Source organism: Clupea harengus, chromosome 5, assembly GCF_900700415.2.
Source record: "Clupea harengus chromosome 5, Ch_v2.0.2, whole genome shotgun sequence".
Taxonomy (NCBI): domain Eukaryota; kingdom Metazoa; phylum Chordata; class Actinopteri; order Clupeiformes; family Clupeidae; genus Clupea; species Clupea harengus.
In genome coordinates, this window is record NC_045156.1 from 14,581,353 (window position 1) to 14,586,352 (window position 5,000).

Here is a 5,000-nt window from a genome sequence, read left to right on the forward strand (position 1 = left end):
GCCGATGATACTCAACTGTTTCTGTCTTTCCCTCCTGAGGACACCACTGTCTCGGCGCGGATCTCGGACTGTCTTGCTGATATATCCACATGGATGAAAAACCACCACCTTCAGCTGAACCTGGCCAAAACGGAACTGATGGTCTTTCCAGCCAAACAGGCCATCCACCACAACATCAGCATCAATATTGACTCCTTGTCTCTTGTTCCATCCAAAACGGCAAGAAACCTCGGGGTCATTATTGATGACCAACTGACTTTCACGGACCACATTGCCTCTGTCTCTAGGTCCTGCCGCTTTGCGCTATTCAACATCCGCAAAATCAGGCCGTACCTAACCCAGTATGCCACCCAGCTGCTGGTGCAAACCTTGGTGAATTCCCGCCTTGATTACTGCAACGCCCTCCTAACGGGCCTACCGGCTTGCGTGGTGAAACCACTACAAATGATCCAGAACGCGGCGGCGCGTCTGGTGTTCAACCAACCGAAGAGGGCACACGTCACCCCGCTTCTTATTGACCTCCACTGGCTGCCTGTAGCTGCTCGCATTAAGTTCAAGTCACTTATGCTTGCCTACAGAGTGCTTGATGGTTCTGCTCCCACCTACCTAAATGCTCTTGTAAGGGCAAATGTTACACCCAGGATGCTGCGCTCTTCTAGTGAGCGTCGTTTGGCAGTGCCGTCTGTGCAAGTACGGCAGTCCAGACTATTCTCATTTGTAGTTCCACGTTGGTGGAATGAACTACCCAGCACTACCAGAGCAGGGGCGTCCCTCTCTACCTTTAAGAAGCTCTTGAAGACCCAACTCTTCAGAGAGCACTTCCTGTCCTAACTGGCACTTCGACTAGTGCGTAACTTGCAATTACAGCAGTTACATTTCTGCACTTCTTTCTTTCTTTTTTATTTTATTTTGTTATATTTCTTATGTAAAGTAGTATTTATTTATTGTTACACCAGGTTCTATTGCTCGTAGCTTGAATATTCTCTCCCTTGTACGTCGCTTTGGACAAAAGCGTCTGCTAAATGACTAAATGTAAATGTAATGTAAATGGAACCATAGAGATCTCCTGCTGAAGATTTACATCACTGGAACCATAGAGATCTCCTGCTGAAGGTTTACATCACTGGAACCATAGAGATCTCCTGCTGAAGGTTTACATCACTGGAACCATAGAGACCAAACCAAACTTGAGAGAATCTCCCACGGCAACTAAAACCAGTGTAAACAGGGCAGACCAAAAACACACACTTCGCACACACAATCAAGCAGAGCCAGGATTCTTTACCCATTAACCTTTAGTCAATTAAAGAATCACACACACACACACACACACACACACACACACACACACACACACACACACACACACACACACACACACACACACACACACACTACGTGATGAGTCGGAGATGGCGAGGCTTGAAATTGAAAGTGTAATTATTTCATCATTGTTTGTCTCGTGCTGCCAGTTCACACACAAGCCACCTGCTGCTGCTGCCGACGTGCGTCTGATGGTGCATAGGGCTGCACTCACACCCTCTCTTACAGCTCACACACACACACACACACACACACACGTGCGTCTGATGATGCATAGGACTGCGCTCATGCCCTCCCTCACGGCTCTCACACACACCGGACACTAAATTACACTTCTTAACTGAATTAAGCATGCACTCGCAGGGCAAGTTCTCAAACTATGATTTCAGTTGTCTTTTGCGTCAAATTTAATTTTTAGGTCTAAAAACAAAAAGAGAGGTCTGGACCTTGGTGACCTCATAGCAGGTTACAGGCATGGCTATCACTTGAACTTGCTGCCGTTTGTTTCAATAACAACGTGAAATACTTGGTAGGGTGTTAATTAACGCTAAGTGATAATCCCATGAAACCTATAGCTGATACATACAGAATTTCACATCTTAAATGGATGCACATTGATGGAAATGTAGGATAAAATGTAGTTTTTTTGCAGTATTCCAGCTGGGTTTTTTTAGATGGAGGAAATTAACACATGCAGCTAATAACAACAGCTGATGAATAGGCTGAGGAGGTTTGAAAGAAATCCAGCTGCTTCACCAAGCTTTTGTTTCGCTAGCTTTCCCTGAGAGATACAGTATCTGGGAGCGGTGAGCTCTCAGCCCACTGCCTGCTGTGCACGTCAGGTCAGGTGTGTGTGTGTGTGGGTGGGGGGGGGGGGGGATGGGGCGACGACTCACTTATCAATAATGTGTAGTAAATGAAGCAATTAGTTTAATTAGAGAAAAAAGATAATGGCCATTTTTAGCTTGTGGCCATTAGAAGACATGAATCGATGTGAAAAACCATCATGGCTGATGCACAGACACGTCAATCATGAGAGGATTTTTTTTACTCCACAATTTGGGTAATTCGGATTCAGATACATCCCTATTAGGTCAAAACCCTTGGATGCTAGTCTCTGTCCCTAGGGTGTCTCTAAAAGGGTCGGGTGTGAGGTAGACCCCGAAGCCATTTGTTTTGAGAATAATGGCTGGCTGATGAAGTTATTGGCTGGCTAGCCAGCTCAGTCAAAGCCTAAATGGCTGCTGCAGCCGCTAACATTTTCATAGCTACAAATGGCTGAAGCTGCCACTTCATGTCTACACAGATGTCTATGTTATACTGACATATTTGTTAAGTCCTGAAAGAGTAAAAAAATATCGATAAAACACTAGTCCTGTCACAACGACAAAACGGCATTCTAGTCCGGACAAAACGGCATTCTTACTTCCAAAAACTGAAGATCTAACAAAAGTCTGAGTATCCTACGTAGAAATTAGGAAAGTATCTGAGAACAACACGATTACCTTTTTTGCTTCTTTCCTCCATTTCAGCTCAGCGTGAGAGAAAAATGCATTGCTTCTTTTACTGTCTATGTCTATGGTCATCACTATCGGAAAACGCGCAATTTGAATTGGTCATCAATTCACTGTGAGTCCGGTGTATCATAGCAACGAGCACGAGACTGTGGCGAATCCGGTGTGCAAAATGTATTTCGTTTATCATTTATTTTTCGTGTGTGTATGTCTCTATGAGATAGATATAATTATTATAGAATAATCATTTCAGCTGGCTCAGCCAAAACATATCAGATGGCTGCTCAATGTGGCTTACAAAATGATTAGCTGGCTTTGGCTGAAACCCTAAATGGCTTAGGCGGCTGCTTCGGGGTCTAGTGTGAGGTGTCTGTAGCTAGGATGTCTCTTAAAGTGTGGGGGAGTGAGGTGTGGGGGAGTGAGGTGTCTGTCGCTAGGATGTCTCTTAAAGTGTGGGGGAGTGAGGTGTCTGTCGCTAGGATGTCTCTTAAAGTGTGGGGGAGTGAGGTGTCTGTAGCTAGGATGTCTCTTAAAGTGTGTGGGAGTGAGGTGTCTGTAGCTAGGATGTCTCTTAAAGTGTGTGGGAGTGAGGTGTCTGTAGCTAGGATGTCTCTTAAAGTGTGGGGGAGTGAGGTGTGGGGGAGTGAGGTGTCTGTCGCTAGGATGTCTCTTAAAGTGTGGGGGAGTGAGGTGTGGGGGAGTGAGGTGTGGGGGAGTGAGGTGTCTGTTGCTAGGATGTCTCTTAAGGTGTCGGGGAGTGAGGTGTCTGTATGTCTCTTAAGGTGCCGGGGAGTGAGGTGTCTGTAGCTAGGATGTCTCTTAAAGTGTGGGGGAGTGAGGTGTGGGGGAGTGAGGTGTGGGGGAGTGAGGTCTACTCACTGCACAGCACTGTACCCAATGGCTACTGTTACAATTGGACGACAAACAAACAGACGTATAGGTGATTGGATGACAAACAAACAAATTATTGGAATACAGACAAACGACACATGAACAAACTTGCAGGTGATTGGATGACAAACAAACAAGCTCACAAATGATTGGAATTCAGACAAACGACACATGAACAGACTTGCAGGTGATTGGATGACAGACAGACGACACATGCACAGACTTGCAGGTGATTGGATGACAGACAAACCACACATGAACAGACCTGCAGGTGATTGGATGCCATGCCTGTGGAGTGGAGTGGCTATTTTCAGCGCTCAAGGAGGGATGCAGCTGTGAAAGTTAATGAAGGCTGTTAAGTTCACTTTCAGTAAATTACTCTCGCAATAATAAGGGATGAAATCAGTCTAATTATCTAGTTGGTATTGAAGGACAAAAACAACAGCCAGCCGCCCAGCACACAGCTTCTCCCTCAGGGTAGCTGGTGTGGACTCTTCATCTTATATGGAAGTCGTACGCGTTGGATGGAACCTCACAGCTGAGCAGTTACAGCAATCAACCGTTAATGTCTAACTTTGCTGAGAAACACGTTTCGATTGGTTTATGTAAAGGCAACAGGAAAGTCACCTTGCTAGTGTTTTTTCTCATTTACATTTACAGTAGATTTTTATAATTAATAGCAGTGGGCGTTCACTTTTAATGAGTCACTAAAAGACACTTTTTAATGAGTCGTTTCAAATGTGTTTCATTTTAAACTGATCCGCATTGTTCCTGCTCTTCGTCAGTTGTCTCCCATCAATGAGAGGAAATTAGACGAAGATGAGGAGAGATGAAGAGGAGGAGATCAAAGTGACGTCGTCACGCTTCTCAGCGGGGCCTCTGTGCCTTCAGACTCCACATTGCCAACGCAGTAGTGTGTGTGTGTGTGTGTGTGTGTGCGTGTGTGTGAGTGTGTGCCTGTGTGTGTGTGTGTGTGTGTGTGTGTGAGAGTGTGTGTGTGTGTTTGTGTGTGTGTGTGTGTGAGAGAGAGAGAGAGAGAGAGAGAGAGTAGTTAAAGGAAAAATATCTCATTTCAGATAAGCAATTTATTCGGTTCCACACGCACATCTTTCATGGTCCCACAGTACCTGAGCCGCACGCTGAGACCTATCCATCTGTCAGCGGAGATGCGTTCAGAACATAATGAGCACAACTGTTTATTGATGTGCAATTTCCACTAAGCAGGTCTCGGGGAGTAAATCTCCTGGTGTTTAAGTGTTTAGTCTTCATCAC

At 45.3% G+C, this 5,000-nt stretch overlaps 1 protein-coding gene across 2 annotated transcripts in view; it reads left to right on the forward strand.

Annotated features, from left to right (window-relative positions):
• Window positions 1-5,000, forward strand: part of cpne5b (copine Vb) — a 143,807-nt gene that overhangs the window by 65,046 nt on the left and 73,761 nt on the right. The gene's annotated exons all lie outside the window — the stretch shown is intronic.